The 26,441-nt window shown below is 39.1% G+C and overlaps 1 long non-coding RNA gene across 1 annotated transcript; it reads right to left on the bottom strand.

Annotated features, from left to right (window-relative positions):
• Positions 1–118: 118 nt before the first annotated feature.
• Positions 119–26,441, bottom strand: LOC128773495 (uncharacterized). Its single transcript, XR_008417790.1, has 2 exons — positions 26,231–26,441; positions 119–977 (listed from the first exon to the last, which is right to left on the bottom strand). It is a non-coding gene; the product is annotated as an uncharacterized LOC128773495 (long non-coding RNA).

The raw sequence follows: 26,441 nt of genomic DNA, 5'->3' as shown, positions 1-26,441 counted from the left end.
GGGTGAATTTTTCAAAGTAACACAGTGTTAATATAATCAGAATTGGGAAGGAATTGAAAAGGTCTGCTGAAAGGTCTTTGCCCTCCATTCCCCAATATTCCATGAGTCAATCTGCCAATAACAGGTGCCAACAGAGGAGCATTTATTTTCACTGCAATAATAATGCCAATGCCACTGATTCAAGTGGAAAATATTTCAAGGGTGACAGATTCTGTAACACAGGAGTGAGAATTTACTGTTTTTATCTAGGTTCCCCCTACAACTGGCATTCCCCTTCATTTAAATTTCACTGCTACTGGAAGAGGATGGGTTTGGGCCTGGCTCCCATATGGAAATTAATTGATATTCTTCCTCACACTGGGCTGGATAATTTAAAAATTAATATACTGTGCAGACAGAAGTGCCTAAAGGTTACAGAGACTGACTGGTGAGCTACAAGCATTTAAGTCTGCCAAGCAGAATAAGAAATAGATAAAGCTAAATTACAGACCTATTAAAAATAAATTAGTGGTGTCGAAAAAGCAAATTAAGATGCAGATAATCAATCTAATTTCAGGGTCTCTGGTGAGTGTTAATGCTTAATCCTTCTCATGTTTGATGAAGCCATCTATTAATTAAAAATATTTATATAAAAAATAGCCTGCACAAGGTCTGTATTTCAAGAGGGACCAACTTCAATTGATGTGACTCTCAGATGATGGCCTTGATTTTATAGCGAAAGGCAAGGCCTGTCTTTGCGCTGTCTAAATTAGAGCCCATTTTCTAAAATCTCTTTGCCAGCTGGAGAGAGCATCTGCCTCACTTTCCTCCACTTCCATTTTTGTCCACTCTTCTCTTCTCTTCTCTTCTCTTCTCCTCTTCTCTTCTCTTCTCCTCTCCTCTCTTCTCTTCTCTTCTCCTCTCTTCTCGTGACCAGTTCTAAACCATCCATCTTGTTTCCTCATGCCCCATCAGTGCTCTTAATGCAGAGGTTGTAGCTGAATATCAAAGCAGAGAAAGAAGTTGGATTCATAACTGCTTTTGAGAGGAAAAGGGTCAAATGAGCAGAAAGACCATGAACTGGGAGAAGGGAAGATGTATTCATTGAGATGGGGGCATAGCAGGATGCCGAGTCCTGGAGCAAACCCATAGGAAAAAATCACAGAGGATTTTAAGTCCTGTGAGTGTTAGCAGATATGAAACTCTTGGATAGGGGTAAGAATGAATCCTAACGCAACTTACAATCTGATAGCATTTTGCTTTCCTTCTAGTCAGTATATTGAAGAAGAGGTTTACCTAAAGGTGCCAGAAGCATAGGACCAAATGACAGACTTTTACGTCTATTTCTCTCATCCAACCTCTGATGCGGGGTCAGAGAATAACTTTTCAGGGAGGCTGTCCAGAGCTGTGTCCTGCTTACTGGTCCTTCTGGAGTTAAAGCTCATGGTTTTGCAGCATGGGAATAAATAGAGAAAAGGAGGCCAATACTGCTGCTGTACCTCACTGTCCTACTTTGCAGCAAAAAGGGGATTGAGTCAGAGGCTGGAATCAAAGGAAATCTTCCCAGCCTGCTAAAGGCTTGCTCCTGCAACTCTAGTGCCTGCTAATAATGGTAGGAAGAATGGTAGAAGGCAACATGCAGATTTTGGGTCTTTTTAACTCACTTTTTAGTTGAAAATGTCATACGACACACAGGAAAAAGCAAAAAAAGAAAAAAAAAAAAGAAAAAACTTTGAAAAAGAGGGAGAAGTACAGAGTGAAAAGCCAGGCTTCCTGTATCAGGCAGGGTTTGATTATCACAGAGGAAAAGTGCTTTGCACTGGGAAGAAAGGAAGAAAGAAAGAAGGAAGGTAACTTGCAGCCCTGACAAAACAGAGCTCTTGCCTGGATGAGGCACCATGCTCCTTGCTAGCCGCCTCACACGGTAATGCTATTAGGTAATGCTTGGTTGTCCCCAAGGAAGAAGCACTGTGCCCACCTTAACCAGGCCCCCTGCATCTTGATTCCCAACCAGTGACTGCAGGCAACAGGTTTTTCCTATTCGATGAGTTTGACACCTGAGAACGTTAAGTTTAGTACCTTATTTTGTACAGTCTGTACAACAACAATGACAACAGCAACAGCAATGAACAGGTGAATCATTATTTTCTTCCCCACAGCACTTAATTTACCTGGGAGAAGTGGGTGCATTCCTGGGCAGGTCCCAGCCATTGCATCAGGTCTAAAGATTTTTGGCTCCCCTGCCCACTCTGGTTTCATGATGTTGTCTCTGCGGTGTGCCAACGCAGATGCACAGTGTGGATAACAGTGCAGATGAGCTGCATTGCTAATAGACCACAGTACTATTTTTATGTTTATGTATTTCCATGCCTCTCTCTATATGTGTGCATAAAAGTAATGCCACTGCTTTGTGGCAACGTGGAAATGAAGGTATCTGCCAGGAGACTGACAGGTGACTCAAGAGACTAAAGCTTTTCTTCAGCAATTTCCCCGAGGGCTTCTACAAATTTAGAGCAAAAGAGAAAGTTTATATCACTGTATAGGGAACATTCAACCCAAATTGCTATTTAAAATTTAGAGATGGCCCCAGCCTCCCTTTTCAGCATTATAAGGTATATTTCATAACTGCCAGAAGGGGGTTTATGTCAGATGGCATCCTGTCCTTAGATACTGCTCTTTGATGCTGTGACCTGACCACTTCATGTATTTCTGTAGTTTTGCCACTTGGGCCATTGTGAACACTTCAGTCATTAGATGCTGATGATTCATAAAGAAAATTAACAACTGAGAAAGCCCATGAGTTCCTTCATCCCTCCATATCCAATCTCTGTGCTTCCCTTTGCTCCAGGAAGCTGACCTCAACAGATAATTTCCCCTGGACCACCTTGCCCTCTGGTTTCCTGTGTGTCCACCAGAGAGGGGCAATGATAGAAGGTCTTCAGTGGAAGAGATTACGGTCACAACTTCAGCCAGGAGAGGGTAGGTCAGTCTCTTTCCCCTGCTGTAGCTCCCGCCAACATTCTGCTCATGCTCTTTCTTAGAGCTGCTTCTTTATGCGGTATCAACTTCCTGCTGCTGCTAATCTGTGGGTGCTTTGCCAACCGCAGTGGCTTCCGGAAACCTGCCTCCATGTCTGAAAGTAGTCCTTCTATGAAATATCCTCTGTTACGAGTTTGAATATCTCTACCTGTGTTCTGCCAGGACCCCAAGTAATGGAGCTGCCATACCTATTGGGAAATTGGCTGAGTTGTGGCTTCTAAGGTAGCAAACTCCAGAATAGGCTGAAGGCTCATAAAGCTGCAGGGAGTTCTGGCCTTGTGATGAGTCCTGAGTCCAGGACCTCTGAAGTCCTCATGATGAATTTATGAGTTGTTGTTTTTTTAAATCATCCATTGGTAAGTCTCACTGGGATTTAATCAGTAAGAAAATATCAAATGGCAGATGGCAGTATAGTTACAATCTTGAATTTGACATTAGAGAGATGTGGATTCAAATCTTAGTTTTGATACTGATTATAGACGCTTGCCCTTTCTGAAACTGTTTCTTTACAGGTGAAAGGGTGTCATCCTATCCCATTCATACAGGGTTCTTGTGAAGAGTAGGGATGATGGCTATAAAATAGCACGGCATCAGGAATGCTTCTTTCAAGGCACACTTCCCTGCCATAGCCCCATCTATGTACACACACACGCACACATGTGGGCACACATACACACACATGTGAGTGCACACACTTAGCATTTTCCTCCCAAATATATCTTGGCTTTAGCTTCAATAAGAGTATCCAGAAAATACAGCCTGATGGGGTAGGTACTATCACTATAGTGGTTTGGCAATATGTCAACTAGACCAGGCTGAACTACATCCCCCAAATTCCCTTTCCTGTATGGTTCCAGTGAGGGTATGCCATAAGAAAGACTCGGGGGTGAGAAGTAGAGTGTGGAAGTGAGATGGCAGCCATATTGTGATTCACACCCACTGTCTCTGATTTGCTAACTTGCCTCATCCTTGCAGGCTTGCAAATGCTCGTTCCACCATCCTGTGACCCTCCTGTGGTTCCTCTGACCCAGGGAGTTGGTGTGTGTGTTTAGCAGCAGACGAAAGTCTTTCGCAGGACACCAAACTTCGAAGGTCAGAGGCAATACGAACTGTTATACATTTCAGCCCATTTTCAGGTTTAAGATAATGTGTGTAGGTTCCATTTTGTTCCTTGTTCTCCCCACCTTACAACCATCTTACCTTCCCAGCTACCTGATGTCCTATGGATTTCCATCTCTGACATCAGTGTCAGACCTATAACACACACACACACACACACACACACACACACACACACCCCAGAAACTGAAGAAGAAGGCTTTAGGTTCACTTGAACTCTATTTCTTGGCTGAGGCAAGGACTGCCTCTAGACTTGTAGTACTTCTACAATTAAAGGTGGAGGCACCCAGACTTGCCTGAAGTTCAACCAGTAGCTGGTATCATTGCTCACGTCCTGTTTCTGGTGGTGTGAAGAGGCATTGACAGTGTGTTTGAGTGGTCAGAGGCCACTTGGAGAAGTCAGATCCCCACGTTTGTAGAAACCCAGAACTAGCATCTGGCAGGGATGGAATCTAGCTGTATTCATGCACTCACAGTACCTACAGCTCACCAGTCTCTGTTTCCCTTGCCCAGACACCCTCCAGGAGCCAATGTTGGGTCAGGAAGAAAGCACAGCATGGCATTTAGAGGTTCTCAGGAATGAGGAAGCAGTGGGAACCTGGCTTCTGTTGAGTTACTGATATCCCCAATCATGCTGTAAGAAACATCCTCTTAAGTAAGGTGGATAACGTATGAAGATATTCACCTTTTGTCCCCCTCACCCCCCACCCCACACTGGATTCTCCCTTTCCCTCCAGTCATGCAAGGTGATTCCTGCTTCAGAGGACCGATGTATAAGGGCAAGGCCAGGAAATCAAAAATGGTCTGTAGCTTTCCCAGGCTTTTGTGTTCTAAAATCCTATGCAATTAGGGGAAATTGGAGATTTGCAGCTAAGCGAAAAGAAAGGACTTAAGCTTTGCTCTCATCTTCAGAGTAGGAAAGTATTTTCCTTGGTCCAGTAGTGAGAGAGGGGAAAGTAGTTGACAGGGTCTGCAGGAGCCTTCTAAGAATGCTTTTCTCCAAAAGCAAAGCCTTGGAGAGAAAGTGGCAAAGTGGTACATTTAGGAGACAGGTTCCATGTAGCCTTGCAGGAAGGTTCCTGGATCCTTGGTGTCACTCATAGACAATTGAGACCATTTGGTCAGGTCTCTGACCAAAAGGAAGACCTTCTCTGCAGTAGTCTGACTGCAATCACACCATTCCTTCTTACTTCTCACCACACCAGGACTCTACACAGATGTATTCAGCCAATATTTTGGGATAGTGATAACATGATAAGAGCTAGCTCTTATATTGCAGGCATGATGTGCCAGTCACAGTTCTAATCACTTCTTATATATTAACTCATTCAGTCATCATGAAAACCCTACAAAGTGACATTTTACAACCCATTTTACAGATAAGGAAACCGAGACCACACATCCAGGAGTCAAATCTAGACCGTTCAGTTCTAGGATCCATGCTTGTTTGGTGGCTGTCAAAGACAGTGATTATTTCTCGTTCATATACCTGAGTTTGTAGGCATAGATTAATACTGACTAAATAGGTAACCATGTTTGCAATTAACATATTTTATCCTGGCAGCTACACAGGAGAGAATCAGTCACTTTGTCTGGAGGTGGAAGCAAGAGGTGTAGACCAAGACCTGCTTATAATCCTTTAGCAGCCTTTCAGGGGTCAGAAGTGAGGGCTTCCGATTCTCAAAGAGACCTGTCTGTGGCCTCAATAGTATCATGCTCTCAGCCAAACGTCTGGAACACAATAAGCCCCCAATAAATATCAGCTGCTTTAATGATTATGATGACGATTATGGTTATTATCACCCCAGAGAAGGCTACACAGAGCCAATTTGCCAGCACAGAATGACTGCCCTCTCGCTCCACGTTTCCCTTCACAGGACTAGATTCATCTGAGGTCATCACGGCAATTACTCCACCTCTGCCTGGAGTGTCCAGTCCTTAATTCACTTCTCTCTCCTGTTGAGAATGAACACAATCTGATCTTCTAAATTAAGAGTTCAGTGTACTAACACTTTCAAAATTATTTGCATTTAAAAGGGGAGGGTAGTGCTTAACAAAAATGAAGACATATTTAATGATGTAATCACAGGATTCTATACAGTATTTAACAGTGGAATAGCAGGATTCAATAGCTGTGATAATGGTGAAGTGACCGCGAGCTCTCAGGTCTTCCCTATGACTAAATGCATGCTCTACACATCCTCCTTCCTGTCTGTCTCATAAGTAGGGCACAGCAGTATGATCAAAGAGCTGAGAGGTGGCTGCACATGGGAACAACTATGAAGGATAAAACATCATTGAATGATACTCAACTTAAAACATCAGGGGCACCTGGGCAGCTCAGCTGGTTGAGCCTCTGACTTCAGCTCAGGTCAATCTCAGGGTTTGTGGGTTCAAGCCCAGCATTGGGTTCTGTGCTGACAACTCAGAGTCTGGAGTCTACTTCAAAGTCTGTGTCTCCCTCTGTCTCTACTCCTCCCCTGCTCACCTCTCTCTCTCTCTCTCTCTCTCTCAAAAATGAATAAACATTAAAAAAATTAAAATAAATAAATAAATAAATAAATAAAACATCAAAGCCTCATGAAGACTGCTGGGAAATAGCTCTGTCTCCATAGAGGATACAGAAGCCAACCTGTTGTGTGTTTGAGGGTAGGAGGTGCCAGAAAGAGTTCCCAAGAGCAGCCATACCAGAAAATACAGGTGTGTATTATGGAAGGGATGCTCACCCAAGGTTTTTGTGTGACTAGAGAAGTATTTTTGGAGAGGTATGACATGAATGAATGAATGAATGAATGACTTAATGAATTAATACATGAGTCTTGGTGATATTAAATTCCCAGTGAACAAGTGACTGTTTGGTAAAGACCAGTTGATTTATTTGATCAAAATGAGAACAGATAGTGTTAAGTCATTCCCATGGTAGCTATTAAAATACCTTAATCACATATGATGGTCAATAAAGATTTATAGGGTCAGTGAATATAATGCATGAGGTGCAGGTAATAGAAAGATCAACAAACAGCAACCCAAGAAGCTCCAGTTCCTATTTTAGCAGAGTTCCAAAGCAGCTGTGTGACTGTTGCTCAGTTTCTCAGTCTCTCAATCTTCAGACACTTTCTCTGCAAAATGAACAGTCAAACCTGGATAATATTTAGGCTCATTTCCAGCTAGATAATGGAATAGTAGTGTATTCTGTACTTGGGCACCTTCAAGTGAAAGTTGATAGTTACTCTTTGGAATGCCATGTTTCTCCTTTGGGTACATCCTCCCTTTGATCAGTGGCTACCTGGTGACAATCTCTTTCCATGTCCTGTCCCAAGTCTCCTGAAACTATCAGCCACATCTGACATTTATCAATTGCTGAGTTCCAGATGAAACTCTGTCTTTGCTTCTAATTTTGCTTCTGCTATAGGTTTACAGGTGACAGATGATAAAATATTAATTCCCTTAAGTTCTTTCATGTATCATATGTCTGTGTGGACTCAAACAACAGGTAGAAACATGTAGAAATAACATGAATTTTGATGGTAAGTCTCAGATTCTTTGCTTTAGAGGACCTATCCATAGGTACTAAGATTTTTGAAATTTTGACATTTGTGCTTAGACATTTTAATTTTCCATTTTAGTTGTTTGAATCTTATTTATTTACATTTCTTTTCAGACAAAATGATTTATAACTAGATCTCCCCTCTCACTCCATCACCTATAACAAAATACTTCAATGATATTAACATTTCCTGCTTAATTTACTCTTTTCTGTTTATAAGTAGGAAAATATTTAGTTTTAAATCTGATTTCACGCTAAACTTAGAGAAAAAGCAATTTTCATTTATGTCTCTTCCAGAAGGAATATGTTCAAATGTCAGCTATTTGTGGACTTTTCCTACTTGGCTTGTGACAGATATATGAGAAATTTGACAATTGTGGTTTTTAACAGCCCACCTCAGAGGTGATAAATAAAATGAGTTGACAAGGAATTCATCACCTTAATGTGGATCTGTGGGGTAATGGGAGACATCAAGCATGGGATGCCAAAGCATCCCCAGTGTTTGATGAGACCCTGTGTCTGGGTGTCCATGGCAAAGAGATAAAGCTGTCAGTGAGTTCCTCATAATGCTGTTGGACAAATAGCCATGCCACCCACCTGTCCAAACATAGCCTCCCCTTATAGAAAATCAATAATTGGACCTCAAAAGCCATGCAAATTAGCACAGCTCCACACACCAGGGCCAAGGCTAATCTCAGATTGGCTTAGATGACTAAGAGAAGAGAAAGCAAGGGCTATGGGAAGGCAAGGAAGATGACTCATGGTTCATTTGGGGTTTGCTTTTGATTACTGACGCTTTTTAGATGTAATAATAATAGAGACGTTTTTGTATCTCTTTCACGTTTAAAAGCATTTTGGAATGTGTTGCCTTGGTTGACCTTTTTTACATGGTCAACCATGGAGTGAGATGTATCATGTCCCAAAGAGATAAGGCTAGAGCTTATCCACACTTTGCTACTCTACACCAGTGCTTTGCCAACTCTAAATAACTGCACATATCTGAGAGGAGGAGAGTTTTTGCTATGTGCAATGATAATACCTCTGCTGACCATACTAGAAGCTATGGAAAGATCAAAATGAGATAGCTGATGGGAAACTGCCAAGAGAACTTGTAAAATTCCATAAAAAAAAAATAAGAGTCTTGCTTGGTGTGTTTAGAATCTCACTATGGTGTTGTCCCACATAATAGTATCAGTTATCTCTGGTCCATAAACCCCATCTTTCCCACACAAACTGTGGGAAAAGTTTTACATTCCTGTGTTCTCTTCTCAGGAAATGGCACAGGCTAAGACCTGGGATTTGCCTTAGACTCCTTTGTCTTTCATACATAATCAATCATTTGTCAAGGCCTATTGTCAAAACACCCCCTTAATATCCTCCATTTCTGTCTCTTTTTTAACCTGGAATTTTCCAGTGCCTCCAATCTTGTATTCTCAATACTCCATTGTGGCTATAGTCATGGTTCTAAGTGCAAATCTAATCACATTACTGCCTATTTAAAATCAACTCTTCTTTGCTCAAAGAACAAAGTTCAAATTCCTTAACAAGGCTCACAAATCTATAACCTGGATTCTCTGAACATTCCCATCTCTTCTCTGTCCTTCCTCACAACCCCAAAACACTGTATTTCTGCCTTAAGACATAGTAATGGTTCTTGGAAGGCACCACAATGTCTTTCACCTCCAGCTTTTTGTTCTGGGACATTCTCACTGCTATTGACCAAGATCACTTCTATCCATCTTCCAGGGCTCAGTGTAGACCTTCCAGGAAATATTTCCCAATTACCTAAACCAGTGTTGGAGCTTTCTCCTGCACATTCCCTCCGTGAATTCTATCAGAGGACCGAATTGCACTTTTTTTTAAACTTCCTTAAATATAACAGTCATGCAGAAAACTGCATCACTCATAATGCACGGTACACTTATCCTGCAGTGAATATACCCATGAAATCACCACCCAGACCAAGAAATTTAAATAACCCCCAACCCAGAAGCCCTCTTAACACTCCCTTTTAATCAATATACTTCCTTCTTCCCAAAGGTAATTATCATTTGACTTTTACTATCATAGTTTTGCTTGCTGTAGAACTTCATATAAGTGGAACCATGCAGTACCTCTAATTTTATGTCTGATTTCTTTTACTGGGTATACCTGTGAGATTTTTCCATGTTGTTGTGTGTAGTTATAATAATTTTATTTTCATTACTGTGTAATATTCCACTGAATTAATAGACCCACTATTTATGTATCCATTTTACTATTAAGCATTTGTGCTGTTTCCAGTTTTTGGTTATTTTAACTATGGTGCTATGAACATTTTTTTTTCCATCTTTTGGTAGAAACAAGCACTCATTTCTCTTGGGTACATGTCTAGGAGTTATGGAGTAGGTGCATGTTTGGCTTTAATAGACACTGACAAACATTTTCCAAAATGATCTTACCAATTTTTTCTCTCTAGCAGTGCATGTACATTCCAATTGTTCCCCATTTTGGGGACTTGCAGTGGTTAGCAACAATGGACATTGCTAATGGTTAGCCATTCTGGTGATTGTACAGTGGTGTTTCATTGTGGTTTCAATTTTCTTTTGTTACTTCACACATGTTTATTGGTTATGTATGTGTCCTCTTTTGTGGATGTCAGTTGAAGTCTCTTGATCATTTATCTACTGGAGTGACTTTTCAGGTACATGGGATGAAAATATATTTTTCCACTATGTGGTTTACCTTCTCATCTTTTAATTGTGTCTTTTCATGAGGTGAAATTCTTATTTTTAATGTTATCCAATTTATTGGATAATTGGATAATTATCCAATTGGATATTGGATAATTGCTTCCTCCATGGTCTTTATGTTTTTGTTCTGTTTTGGAAAACTTTCTCTTCCCTGAGGTAGAGAAGATTGTTGTGGATGTTTTCCTCTAGAACTTTTCTTGCTTTCCCTTTCATATTTACATCAACAATATATCTGGAATTATTTTTCATGTATGCTATCACACTGTATTTTGATTATCTATTTAGTTGTCTCCCCATCCAGGCTGTGAAGGGCTGGGAAGAAAAATGTGAATTACACCTTCTTAATCTTCATTGGGGGAACCATCTGTGTGATGCATAGTTCCTACCACTCTCAAGCAGTCAAAATACTTCTTACTTTTAGATAATTTCCCTCTCTATATTTTAGAAATGTCTTTATATTTAACTAAAATTGCATCTTAATGTATTATTTGAGAAAATATATGCACTATGCCTTTTCCATCATGATATTATTTTACTTCTGAGATGCTTTCTCCATTGTACATGGCACATTTTCATGTCTATGGCTGTCCGTGTCACTTTCAAGTCCATGTAAAAAAATTTGTACAAGAGGGGGAAACTGTGTGGCATTAGTTTAATTTATTTATTCTCTAGAAGTTATTAATTTAAGCTTTTCTCTTTCCGATGTTCATTTTACTTATTTATTTGTTTGTTTATTTATTCATTCATTTATTACTAAAGTCTTATTTATTTATTTATTTGAAAGAACACAAGCAGGGGAGGGGCAGAGAAAGAGAGAGAAAGAATCCCAAGCAGACTCCACACAGTGAGCACAGAGCCCAACGTGGGGCTTGAACTCACAAACTGCGAGATCATGACATGAACTGAAATCAAGAGTCAGACAGTAGACTGACTGAGCCACCCAAGTGCCCCCAATTTTTATTTCTTAAAAATTAGGTAAGACATTCACATTGTTCAGATATCAAATATGTGCATTGACAAGTCTTGCTTCTGCTTCTGTCTACATCTACCAGTTATCTCTAATATCTCTTGGTTTACCATTTTTATCAATTTCTTGTGTGTACTTCCATTATGTATTGATAAACAAAAGGATGCTACCTAGCAGACAAGGGCACATGACCAGAGAGCACACATAACAGGACATCTGGAAAATAATTTATTGGGAAAGAAAATCATAGAAACATAAGCAGTTAGCAGATATGTGGTCCTCATTGCTTATCACTCTCTGAGGTGGCAGAAGGGGATCTAGAAAGGCAGATCCTTAGGTTTGAGGAGCAGGAATCCAGCCCTTGGCTGGTGGGCTGCAAGATTCCCCTCCCCTGGCATGAACAGAGGGCTGGGCTAGAGTCCAAATCCTGTGACTGCAGCTATGTGACAATAGTTCAGTGTCCTCAGGACCAAATGCATTATCACAGTCCTCTCTGGGATCAATTGCCTCAGACTAACACTTTCTGTAGTGCCCTAGAGGAGATAATCACCTTTTCTGAGAAGCCAGCCTACAGGCTATGAAAAAAGTTTAAACTTCACTTATCAGTTCACTCTTATCCCAAGGGGTAGATGTGTCAGAAACCCATACAATTGTAGCCTGTAAGCTCATGAGGCTAGTCTCTGGTATCACTGTAGAAGACACTGGAGGATGGTTAGAACAAGAATAGGAAAATTAAAGCCATGAATATAACTTTAAGCTCCCCTCAGTGAAGTCTCAGAGAGCCCAGCCCCAGCCCAGAGGATAGGTCCCAGGTTGCTAAGAGCTCTAGACAACCCTTCTTCCTAGTGTCCCATATGTGGGACACTGAACCTTCTGACTCCGCACTGATGTTGATGCATATAGTTCCAGGTAGTGTGTTAGTCTAGGATAAGACTAATTGGCCAACACATAATAGTGATTCTGTTCTAAGATGACCCTAGAATTTAGGCTAAAATTCTGGGTCTTTGAGGCATGGAGAATCTTTTTGGTTACTTGGCCTAGATGTTTGACAAATTCTATATTTTTGTCATCATCACAGTTATCCCTTACCCAGGAACTAGACTACGGTCAAGGTTGTAGTATGCTATGTCTCCTCCTGAGGCAACCATAGATTTGCACCACTCAGATTTCTCTTCAAGAAAGAACCTGTGTCAAGCAATGCAGATAGCTGTCAGTGCCCGGCTGTAGCACTTTCAAGATCTCCTGTATTGTCTCACCTGAGGCTATACTGCTCCTGGGCTTCTCTAAGCCAGTGTGTGACCATCATGAAAGTATGAGGGCCTGGACTTTGCTGTTCAACGTTGGACTATTCAATGGCCATTCTATGCACTGGGAGCTCCCCATTGGGTGGCTGAAACTTTCTTAGAGATACACCACAGCCTGTGCCATTTCCTACACAATCTTTCTTTCCCTTCACTCTCTGGATTCATATCTGCATCATGGTCTGAAGGGTTTCCTTTCATCCCTTTACATGCCACAGGTTTTACTCTCAGTGAATCTCTTATACTTTTAACTCTTGGTGTCTGCTTGTTGGAGGTCCTGAACTGACAAACACTCTGAGAAGATTGTTTCTTCACACTTGGGCCAGAAGGGACAAGTAAGGTCTTAGAAGAGGTGCAGGAAAATCTGTAATGGCTAGATGACTACCTTTGTCTTGGGTTCAGATTATGTTCAACTGAAACAGTAAGGGGAGGTCTGTTGAACCATATGGAAATAGTAGCCCAGGGGAGTGACATCACCCAGTGGAAAGTGTCATATATAGTCATTTGAGTCAAGCAGTCAGTAGTCCTTCTCTCCATTGTTGGATTTAAGCAGTGTGGCAAGTTGGCTGAAGATGGCATCTGTAGGTGCCTTTCATAGGTCAAGAATATCTCATCTAGGCCTGAAGAATTGGTCTCAAGACTCTTATACTAACTAAGGAGAACATGCCATCCTATACTAAGTAAAGATTCAACTAGCATGTCATGTTTGACCTTAGCACCTAGGATTAAAATTATATAATTGACTTCATTGCAAAGTACTGGCTGATGCAATTCAATGGAGTATGCCAGGATACTAGGGATATCAGAAGCAGTATTTTAGGAGACAGGGTAATAACTACTAACTTTTTTCAAGACCCAGCAGATTGTGGTAGATGCAACATCATGACACATTTGAGGCCTCCAACTGTTAGAAATGCAATCAAGAATGCAATCAAGAATGCATCCAGGTGGCCTGGATGACAATTTTACCAGAAGGGTCAAGGTGCAAGACAAATGGCAGGCACCGGTCTTTTTACCTACCACCAGCACCACTACAACTATCTGAGGTTTCAGGTATTCCTGTCCTACCAAGCAATGGGCTTCTTCTTCCAGGTAAGTGAGACCTTATGTCTCACAACCAAGTGATAATACAAACATATTCTTATTTTTAGATGACACGCTAAATATTGGTTTGTATGCAACTTCTTTCATTTAACAATGTGTCCATATAATTTAGATAAATGAACAGTCCTTGTGTTTTTCTCCATCCCTGTGGCAATTTCTCTGATGAAAATACTTGACAAGCATGAAAAGAATCTACAAGGATGGCTGCCTTTGTCCCTTTCAAATCTTAATTTTTAGGTTCCATTTGAAAAATTGATATTGGATAGGCAATGAATTATCAGTCTTTTAAAGTGTGAGGAAACTCTTTCTAACATCAGAAAGGCTTACAGACATCTACCTAATTAAAGTTGATCTTTTAGAACTGATTGATTGATGAAATACCCAATGACCAAAAGATGCTGTGAATTCATGTCAATTTAGTAATACTTTCTGATAATTTGATTATGAATTATAATAGCATATATAATATGTAATATATATATATATATATATATATCCATGTGTATATTGGTATGTATAACTATGGAAAAATGTTAGCATATATAAGGGCAATATATAATAGTTATTCAGAAGTAATATTTGGTGTCCATGTGCAATATTAGAGTCTCTCATAGCTATGGAAGCAACAGATATACCATCTTAACATCTGGCATCAGACATTTCTTTTCTTAGAAAGAAAGAAGAATCTTTGTTTAGGAAAATGCCCGTAAATTGGGGGGATGGAAGAAAAGACCCTGAAGCATGAGACCAGAAAGATCTAAAGCAAGAAAAGAGAAGACTGAATTGCTCTGTGTGAGATGGAGAGGAGTTTGTTTCTACCTTGGGTGAGCATGAAATGAAGAGGACGCATGGAGTAAAGCCGGGACCAAGAAGTCGCTATTGGGCTAAGGAAACTCAGAGAGTAGCATATCCATGGAAAACCCCTATGCGGTGGCAACAGAAGGCTTTTAAAGAAGAATGCTTGATGTTTACCTCAAAGTTTTTCTTCATCATATCTAAAATCCCCTTCTTTTTATTGTCCATAAATCTTCAATAAAGTTTACTAAATACATGAGTTGCCTTATGCAAGAAGGTTTTTACTGGGACAAAGATGGAATGCATAGGATGGCAAGATGATTAATAAATCAAGAAAGCAGGCAGCCAGAACTAAAGGGGTCCTAGAATATAAAACTTCAGAAATTCTCAGAAGTCTTCGGGGGACTTCTGGAATCTCTAGAGTATGTGTGGGTTGTAGTGATGGGGTAGTTGGGGCACTTAGGAAAAAACTTAGGTAAACCTCAAAAATCTTTAAGTCCCTAGTTAAAAATTAGGTTTTATTTATTCAGTTACTCACCAAATATTTGAAGACCTACAATGTACTTTTATAGGTCCTGGAGATAGAGGAATGAACAAACCATAGTTCCTGTCTGTATAGAGCTTACATTCTAGTGGAAGACACAGTTAATAAATAAAAGAGCAAAAAACATATGCAATTTTATGTCAATTATTAAGAGGTTCTATATGGAACCAAGCAAGGAAAATGAATAAAGCCTTAGGAGTTGCTTTTTCTCATAGGATGGTCAGGAAGGGTTTCTCGGAGGAAGTAGCATTGGAGCAGAGCCTGAAAAAAGATCTGGGGAAGAGCATTCTAGGTGAATGGCCAGTGAAATAGTAAGAACGGAGGTTTCTATAAATTACCTAGAAAAGGCAAATTGGTACTACTTCCACTTGAAGATTATACTTTTTTAAAAAATATTTTTTTAATGTTTATTTATTTTTGAGAGAAACAGAGCCTGAGCAGAAGAGGGGCAGGGAAAGAAGGAGACACAGAATCTGACGCAGGCTCTAGGCTCCAAGCTATCAGCACAGAGCCTGAAGCAAGACTTGAACCCACGAACCATGAGATCATGACCTGATCCAAAGTTGGATGCTTAACCTACTGAGCTACCTTAGACACACCAAAGATTATGCTTTTGATAATGATGATTGTGGGTATAGTTGATAGGAACAAAAGTATATATGACCATAACAATATATACATACAATATGCATATGATTTAACTACTGTTCTTAGTGGTTGGAGACGTTACGAGTAATTTATCATTTAGTGCTTGTGAATAATAAGACATCCTCCATTAAAACATTACATTGATATTAGTTAATTTTCTATTAAGTCTTTGGTTACCACAAATTTTAATATAAAATAAATACCTAATAAAGCAGGATGAAAATGCATAATCAGGAATTCTTAATGGTTGTATAACAATATGTGTTATTACTTAAAACTGATTTTAAGTTGGGGATTTTCAGTTCACATCTCACTTTTAACCTAAGATATGCCCTTTGAACAAATTTTTAAGTATCCTACAGTATTGTTAACAATAGGCATTATGCTGTACAGTAGATCTCTAGAATTTACTCATCTTGCATAACAAACTTTGTACCCTTTGACAAATACCTCTCTGTTTCCCTCTCCCCGAAGACCCTAGAAACTACCATTCTACTTTCTGTTCTAAGAATTTGACTATTTTAGGGGCGCCTGGGTGGCTCCATCAGTTAAGCATCTAGTTCTCAATCAGCTCAGGTCATGATCTCACAGTTCGTTGGTTCGGCCCCATATCAAGGGTCTGTGCTAGCAACATAAAGCCTGCTTAGGGTTCTGTCTCTCCCTCTTTCTGACCCTTCTCTGCTATCTCTCTCATGCTCTGTCTCTCAAAATAAAAACATAAATTTAAAAATAATTTTAAAAAAGAATTTGACTATTTTAGATTCCTCATATAAGTGATATCATATTAATTGTTCTTATCACAAAAATAATAATAATAAAGAAAGAAAGTTGTAGGAAATTTTGGAGGTGATGTGTATGTTTATGGCATAGATTGTAGTGACAATTTCATGGGTATATACAAAACCCCACAATATAAATGAAATTTTCACCTACTCATTTCAAAGTAGAAATGCTGTGGTATTCCTATAATAAAGATACAGCTAAATCATTTTTAAAAATTTTCATTTTGTCCCTTTTTATCTTTCAGTCTTTGCACAATTCACTTAAGTGCAGCTCAATTTAGTATCAGTTGCTTGAAATAATGACACCCACCTGGCAGAGTGGTTATAGGGATTTGAGGGTGATTATCTAATGCCTGCTATATAAAAGGACTGAATCAAGTTTATTTAAATGAAAATTTATTTATATTGATGTAGAAAAGTATTGTATTACTGACATTTTCTACTTGGCAATTGACAATGTTTATCATATGTTGAATGTTTGACTATTTCACTAAAATAGTGGTTATAGGGCTACCTGGGTGGCTCAGTCGGTTGGGCAGCTGACTACGGCTCAGGTCATGATCTCGCAGTCTGTGAGTTCGAGCCCAGCGTTGGGCTCTGTGCTGACAGCTCAGAACCTGGAGCCTGCTTCTGATTCTGTGCCTCCCTCTCTCTCTGCCCTTTCCCTGCTTGGTCTCTGTCTCTGTCTCTCTTTCTCTCTCTCTCAAAAATAATAAACATTAACAAAAAATTTAAATAGTGGTTATAAATTCTGGCAATTTTGACCCCAAAGGAATATCTGGCAATGCTCAGAGACATTTTTGATGATCATGACTTGGACACTGAGACTTGGTCTTAGTGTAGCTGTATTTTTTTGACCAGTTGGTTTCGGCATTTGAGTATGGTGAAATATCACTAGAGCATCTTTGTTGCCTTATGGAAATACTAGAAAGAAGTGTGTGGTGTGTGAAATATTGGATTAGTGTACATCAAGTATTCCCTTCCCTCTCCTACTGTGAGCATTTGATGCAGGAAGCCATTACGTGACTTGCTTTGGCCAAAGGAATGTTAGACTTGTGTGGCAAGTGGAGGCTTTAACTGGGCTTAGATGGTTTGCCTTACTTTTATTCTTTCTGTCATTTGCCATTAGACCTTTCCTAAGAATTCTTTCATCAAGGATACAAGAGACACTTGGATCAGACCCAAACCCAAGCCAAGCCTAGTCTAGCAGATGTGTAGACTGAAGCAAAGCTACCTGGCTGAGTAAAGTTCAGAGCAGCCCAGGTGCTGGTCTACAGACCAGTGAGCATGAAAACAAATGCTAGTTGTTATAAGCCACTCAGTTTGAGATGGTTGGTTATGCAACATAATTGTGTCAATAGCTGACTAATACATGATGCATTGCAAAGACATCACTTACTAAGCCTAATGCATGTTCAATGCATCTAAATAAGTTAGGAAGATCAGCAATTTGAATACAGGAAAAAAACAATAAAGTGGAGATATTTATTATTAGCAAGTGTCCCTAAATGCCAGGAGGCATTTAATCTGGCAATCACAGGCTCCAAGTTTCAGAGATGCATTTGACTTACTGATTTGGACTTGAATATCTTGAATATTTGAGCATTCTCTAAAACAGTCAGGTCAGAAAAAATAGTTTCAGCAGTGATCATATTTTTCAATCAATTGACAAATGCTTGTACTTTGAAGGGGGGACAGTCTCCAAAATTGTCATTTGATTCTCAATAGTGCTTGAGGTCTTTTTATCACACACACACACACACACACACACACACACACACAAAACAACAACAAAAACACCCCCAAAACGAAAACTAAGGATTCTTGAGCCATAAGATGGATGCTACAATACTGGTCCTTGGTTGGAACTTTCCAGAATGTTATTCCTCCATTTTCTGAGATCCCATTACCCTCCCAACCCAAACGTGCTGCCTTTTTCTCTCTATTCTACAATACTTATTTGGAACATGCTTACTGATAGGTTTACTAGGCTGAAGAACTTTGGGGGTAAAAACCACAACTCATGAGCCATCTGTTGTGGCATATGTGCTGTTGTCGTTACTCGGTATTTGGCAGTGGTGTAATGATGATTTAAAACTTTATTTCAAGGGAAAATAGGAATTGTGATGACTTAGCATTTGTATGTATGTATATATGACTTAGCATTTGTATATATATTTAGGATGAGGGAAAGATCAAAATAAAGTGGTGAGTCAGAGCCTTCTGGGTTTGGAAGGAAGACCAGAGTGTGGGCAGCCTGAAGGATGGTGTCTGTACAGATGGCAGAATATCTGTTTTGTGTGCCAAGTGAACTTACAGAAGCAGCTTCCGCTGACAGCTTATTTGGTAGAAGTGAACATATACATTTTGAAGGCTAGCTATGGAACTACGACTAACAAGCTCATGTTGACTTTTTTTAATTGCATTTTTTGTTTTGAGATAAATGTAGATGCACGTGTACCTATAAGAAGTAATACACAGCAATCCAACATATCCTTTACTCAGTTTTCTCCAGTGGCAATGTCTTACAAAACCAAAGTCAAATATCATAACCAAGATATTGACATGGACACAGTCAAAATACCTCATAACTCCATCACCAAAGGATCCCTGATTTTGCCCTTTTATAGCCACACCTGCTTCCCTCCTGCCTCCCCTTCCTCCTTAACCCTTGACAATGACTATTCTGTGTTCCATGTCTATAATTTCAAGAATATAATATAAATAGAATCATATAGAATATTGTAAACTTTTGGGACTTGCTTTTTCACTTAGCATACTTCTGTGGAAATTAACTTATATTACTGAGTGCATCCATAGTTTTTTCCCTGTTATTGGTGATTGGCAATCATTGAATAGATGTCCCACACTTTGTTTAACCACTCACCCTTTGAAAGACATCTGAGTTGTTTGTGCTCTTTGGCTACCATGAATAAAACTGTTATAAACATTCATTTATAGGTTTGTTTGTGTGTTTGTTTGTTTTTGTGAACATGCTTTCATTTCTGTGGGATATATGCCTAAGAATGCAATTTCTAGATTGTACAACAGTTGCACGCTTAGTTTTTAAAGAAATCGACAATTGTTTTTTAGTGTGGCTGTACTATTTATTTAATTTATTCATTCATTTATTTAAAGCGTTTTTATTATTTATTTATTTTTTAATTTGAGAGAAAAAGAGAGAGCATGAGTGGGGGAGAGGGACAGAGGGAGAGGAAAAGAGAATTTCAAGCAGGTTCCATGCTCAGCACAGAGCCCACTGCAGGGTTGGGTCCCATGACCCTGGGATCATGACCTGAGCTGAAATGAAGAGTTGGACGCTCAATTGACTGAGCTACTCAGGTGTACCATTCTACATTCCTGCCACCAGTGTGTGAGTAATCCAGTATCTCCACATTCTAAGCAGCATGTTAGAGTTGTTGTCACTTCTTTTCTTAGCCATTCTGATAGGTGTGTAGCAATATCTCATTGTGATTTTAATTTGCATTCCCTAATGGCTGATGATATTGAACCTACTTACATGTGCCCATTTGCCGTCTGCATATCTTCTTCAGTGAAATGTCTTTTATGTCTTTTGCCCATTTTCTAATTGGATTTTTTTTCTGTTGAGTTTTGTGAGTTCTTTATATATTCTAGATAAAAGTCTTTTGTCAGATATATGAATTGCAAATATTTTCTCAGTTTATAGTTTGTCTTTTTATTGTCTTAATAGAGTCTTTTACATAGCAACAATTTTTAATCTTGATGAAGTCTAATTTACCATTCTTTCCTTTTACTGATCATATTTTTAATGTCAATTCTAACTGCTTTTTGCCTGGGTTTGGAAGATTTTATCTTATTTTTGTTTGTTTGTTTTGTCATTTTATGTTTTATGTTTAAGTCCATGACAGATTTTGAGTTAACTTTTGTGCAAAGTGGGAGACTTACACAGAGATTCTTTTTGTACATGTGCCTATAGATGTCTATTTTACTTATTCCATCATCATATATAGAAAAAGCTATTTTTCCTCCATTGAATTGTTTTTGCACTTTTGTCAAAAAATCCGTTGAAGATATTTCTGTGGTTCTATTTCTGAGTGCTCTGTTCTCTTCCACTGATCTATGTGCCTATCTCTCTGCCAATAGTACATAGTCTTGATTACTGTGGGTGCATGACTAAGTCTTGAAATCAGGGAAACTGATTCCTCATCCTATATTATTTTTCAAAATTATTTACAGATATCTTTTCTGGAAGTTTTTAAAATCATAAATTCAGTGAATATAATAGTTACAGGGCTACTCAAGTTATCTATTAAATAATTGGTGATTTGGAGTAGCATATGTTTTTCAAGAATTCTGAAGTTGGGTAGTAACCATGGTGACAACAGATCATTTCTAAATCATCAGAGAGAGCAGTTAAGGAGAGGAAGCAAAGATCAAGAGATTCATCTTAGTAGGCACTTACTGCAGACTTTAGAGTTAAAGGTAAAATAAACTCATTATTGAGAAGTAGATATAATTCCTTGGAAAAGTTAACACCCTCCTGCATTATTCTTTATTTTCTTTAGTCTTGCATTTTTCTTTAATAATAAAAAAAGGAAATACATGGGAAAAGAAGAATATACAGTCTCATCTCCCATTTCCCCAGAGATTATTACCACTTTTACTTCTTACATGCATATCCTTCCAGCTCAATCCCATAATATTTTCTGTTTCCCAATGTCCACATCTAACAATGCCATTAAGAAGGTTTTCTGATGACTAGAATTGTTGTTCTCCAACAATGATTTAAAATGGAAATAGATTGACTAAAACCCAATAAATTTCTAAATACTGGAAAATGCTGATTTGATATACAAGTAGCTGCAATCCATGCTATACTTATATTTTTGTAATGATAAATCAGATGATTTAAATTTTGGAAATACAGTCAGAAGGAAGATTTAATTTTAGTTGTTTGTTTCTTCTTTATTTTCCCAAAGCATTCAATGTGACCTGCCATTTCAAATCAATGTGTTTGTGTGTTCTTGTTTGTGAAGTGAGGGTAACAAGTGTTTTACTTCACAAGGTTGCACTGAGGATTAAAATAATGACATTTACCATGAAGAACAGAACCTTACAGTGGTTAGTTATTATCGTTGTTGTTATATGAGCCAACCTATGTCCTTTACCAACATGGCAAGAGAAATGAGGTTAGCAGATTTGCTTCAAGTCCAATGATCGTTTCTCCTATTGTGTGGGAATTTACAAATCTCTGGCATATTTGTTTCCATAAGACTGCAGCTATATGAGATAAAGAGCACCAAAAGTTCTTGACTGGATTTCATGGTTTATATACCTGACTGGAAACACTTTCCTGCAAAATACATCAGGAATAGCATGAGGTCAGATGTATTGCAGGGTTGTTCTTGCTGGTTTTGCCTTAGGGGGTTTTACCTTCAGCTGGAGGTGGAAAGATACTGAACAATCTCACCCCCTTTAGGGGGCTAAAAGGATTCAGTCAGTGGGATGGGGTTTGGTGAAATACTTTAGAACAAAAGAAAGGAAACTAACCATGACTCCAAAAGACTTGCAATATTCTTAAAATAAGTTAACATTAAATTTAAAGTACGGTAAAGTTGGGGTATGGGTTGACTTTTTTTAACCCTTGATGTTAAGATGACATGGTGTGAATAGAGTGGACACAGTCATTTCTTTCTCAAGCTAGTCTATGCAGATGACTACAGAGTAGCAGATTCCCATTTGTGCCAAAGACATTCAGTTCCTTCCTGGCCCTGACAGAGGATGGAAACCGTGGGCACCTTTCCAGTTTTTCCATGGACTTCTCACGTAAAGGTGACATTTCCCCCAGCAACAATTTCTGTCTCACCCTTTCACTGCATGTCAGTCTGGGGTTAGATCTAACAAATTGTCAGTGTTTCTGCTTCATTCCCCATTCCCCAGAACACTTTTTTTTTCCTGTCTCAGCAGTGACAGATTTCCCTTCCATTTCCCCCTAGCCCCAGATTGTTTTAATTACCACTACTGTTTTTTTAGATGGTAAACTGTGAAAATGGCCTCTGGTTGTTTAGGTTGCTTAGTTTAAAAAAAAACAATGAAAACAACACTTGCTTCGAGTAAAAAGAAAAAAAAGGCACACAGGATGCAGGGATCTATTGATTTACTCATTTATTCATTAGGAGAGGAAGTGGAACTAAAGATAAGAGGTAATTCATCTGCCGTGTTCACCCCATTTTGACTGCAGAGATTTTTCTTAGTTCACACTCTATTGACAGACTGTCTCATGGGGGAAAGGGGAGGAGCTGTGATTTTGTCCTTCATGGGTAAGTCTTGGACCTGAAGTCACACCATTTCCCTGAACTATTTCCTTCCTAGAGTCCAAAGAAGAGGGGAGATGGGAAAAGAAGCTCACACTTCCTTGAACGGGCTGTTCTGCAGTGGAGTGTCAGTATAGATCGGACATTGCGGTATCTTCATTGAGTCCTTAAAGCAGAGTGCTCGAAGCAGATCCACCCTCCTCTAAGCCTCAGTTTCCTCATCTGTAACATGGAGATAATGTAACAAGTTTAATGTGTGTGTGTGTGTGTGTGTGTGTGTGTGTTAATGTACAAGTATACTGTAGATTGTTGTATCTTATGGTAGCTCTTTTCATTCATGACAGAGAATCTTTAAGTTCCTTAATTGACATCTCTTAGTAATTTAGTCTAGCACAATGCCTGGTTCATTAAAGGAGCTTTCCAACGTGCATGAATGGACAAATGAACAAACTAAACTGATGACATAAGAAAATAGGAGGAAAGGAAAAAGTGAGTGGTGTTTCAGAGAATGCAGTTCATTTTTGACCTCTTAAACATAGGAAACATCTTTAGGGAAAGAAATTCTGTCCTCTGGAAGCGGAGGCACCATTTAACTAACACTGTAAATGGGGTTCAGCTTAACACTTAGGTTTAGTTTAACGATGCTATACAAATGATTATATCTCACACTTCCTTAGTGGAGAAAAATACCAGTCAATAATAATATTAATAATGATAACAACCAATATTTATTGAGAGCTTACTTCTTTTCTGGACACTATCCTAATTGCATTACATATCTTAACCCATTTAATCTCAATTTAATTCTCACAAGGCTGCAAAGTAGGCACAATTATTATTCCATATTAAAGATTAGAAAACTGATGGACAAAGGTGATAGTGGCAAGTTGATAGTGACAGAATTGACAACCCCTGAAAACAAACCCAGTTTTAGAATTTTACTTTGGACATTTTCTGTTTTTGTTTTTATTTTCTTTCCCCTCCATATGGTGATGGACTTCTTTTTTGCCTAACTGTACACACCCATCTACCTCTGTGCAGGCAATCTAAATATGTCTCTGTTCATTAGTTATTTGTACCAACGATCATACTGCATTTTTAGAATGTCATATTTGACAATGTGCTAAATAGCCCTCTGCTATGAATAGCCCTCTGTATGAATCAGCTTGTAGACTGGCAGGCTTGTTCTTGTCAAATCAGTTCTAATCTAAGCTTGGCTAATCACAAACCTTCTTCTTTTTCTTCCTCAGTAGCTCTCAGGCAACTTTGGATAAATAGTGCTCCAGCCAACAAAGCTTCTTCCTTCAGCCAGGCATTGCCACTTCCTTTCCTGACTTGAAGCATGGTTGCTCTGCTGTTAAACAACTAACAGCAGTTTCAGCACCGGGGACAGCATCTTTTAATGAAGTGGTAATGGAATGTAGAGTAGGACATGCCTTGATTAAAATGGAATACTCTGCTTAAAGATTACAGTCCATTCCCATTTCTTCATGCAGTTCTAAATTTGCTTCTGGTTACCAGGCTTCCTTTCCAGCCTTAGAAGACTGCAATGGAGTTTGTGTATGCTGTGCCTCCAAATAACTTTTAATTAGACATTTAAATTAGACTGGTGCTGGTTCACTGAATCCAACGTTTTTATATTTCTCCAATCCAATTATTAGGTGTTTTAATTCCCCAATTCTTGGCTTTCTATTTATTTTAATATTACTTACTACAACATTAAAACTATAATTTCTAGATTTTCTCATAAAGAAAATGAGATATAAATGTCCAAAATTAAGAACAAAAATTCTAAGCAATCAAGCTCATAATAAAAAAATAAATAAAAAACTGTCTTAAGCCATCAAATCCATAATCGAAAGCTAGCTATTCTCTAGACAGGTGCTGATGAAGGAGAATGAACAAAAATACTCTAATGTGAGGGGGAAACACAAAAGAGATGCTAAGGGATTTTGTTCTTTTTATCAAGGTGGGGGTGAATGTCAGCCTTCTTGCTGAGATGGGCCACTACACAAAACCACCCTAGTCTACATAGCCAGAATAAGAGTCCCTTCTGGATGGGGGAGCCTGTATCATAAAGTGACAAGCTGAGTAGGTAGATGGAGGGCTGATGGCCTTTCCAAACATTTATCAAATGCTTTCAGACATTGTTCTGGGTGCTTTTGCCTATTCAGTACTCACAACACTGTTATAACGTAAGTACTATTACAATCTCTGTGTAGAAAAGGAAACTGAGGCATAGAATACAAGTAGCTTGTCTAAGATCACACAGATGTAAGGATTGGGAGCAGGGTTTAAGCTCAAGCTGTCTGGTTCCTGAATTTGCACTTCCAACACTCACACTATTATATATTTCCAACAGGGTAAGTAGTGAAAAACAAAAAAAAAGGTCAGTCTGAGTTTTCAAGTCAAGTGATCACAATGGAATAGTTCTTGCCTAATGGAGGTATTGTGAAGACTAATTATATTAGTTCATATTAAATGCTTAGCTTAGTACCTGGCACAGAATATTATTCATGGTTACCATTAATTAATTGAAAGCCTGCTACGTGCCTTAAAGAAAGAGCAAGCCATTTAGAGACAACAATGACAATAATGAGATAGAAGTACAAAGGAGATGAAGTCTGAAGCAAGTCGTTAAAAGTGGGTTTAGGCATCCCCTTCATGTATATAGTGCCTTCAGCCTTGACTGGTAGTGGTCAGAGTCAAGAGGTAAGGGTTTTGAAAGGTAAATAACTTGTCTTTCCTGCATGCTGTGGTACATGAAAACTGGGTGTTAAGTCTAAAGAAACCTTGATCTCCACCACTGGCTCTGCCTTGGGCTATCCATGCCTACCCTCCTCTGAGACTGGTGAGCCCTATCAGAGCAGTGACTGGTAAAGTCCAACAAGCCCCCACTGTTTCATTCACCAGCAATTCAAGGAAAACAACTACAAGCCAAACATCTGCAAGGATCCTCAAAAAGACATATGCTTTGCCCCAAGGCATTCGTTACCTAAGAGTGAAAATAAAGCATGCTTATAATTACCCAAGAATGTGGGACTGAGATCTGAGGGACACATGTAGATACAATTAATATGTATCCTCCAGCAACAGTGACCGAGATCTTTTTCATGAATTTTCATCTGGGGATTTGGATCAGATACAAAATGGAGGTTTTAGGGAGTTGTCAGTGAGGTAGTTAGGACTTATGTATGGAGGATGAGTGCTTAGCATCTGTGTTAGATTGATTGAATTATCATTATCAACATTATTTGCTTCCTTCCTCCTTCCTTTTGGGGTGGATTACATTTGGCTGCCCCACTGAATTCGGATTGAATATGAGATGGACTTTGAACAAAGGATTGTGAGCAGATGTAAGGCAAGCAGAGGCTTACCCTTTTCTGCTCTTGTGAGTTTCCATGAGAAGGACGTGCTTGTGGTAGCCACTGGTTCATGGAGAGATGTGGAGCAGATGTGGACCTGATCTGTGGCCTGGAGCAACCCCAGCCAGTTTTCCACCTGAGGCAATGCCATCCTAGTCTACTCACGGAACCACGGACAAGAAAAAGAAATGTTTGTTGCTATAAGGCATTGGAGTTTGGAATG

The sequence above is a fragment of the Panthera pardus genome, unplaced genomic scaffold (assembly GCF_024362965.1).
Source record: "Panthera pardus isolate Hobbes unplaced genomic scaffold, ASM2436296v1 HiC_scaffold_25, whole genome shotgun sequence".
Lineage (NCBI taxonomy): Eukaryota > Metazoa > Chordata > Mammalia > Carnivora > Felidae > Panthera > Panthera pardus.
The sequence above is the reverse complement of the archived record's forward strand: the minus strand, read 5'-3'. Positions and strand labels throughout refer to the sequence as shown.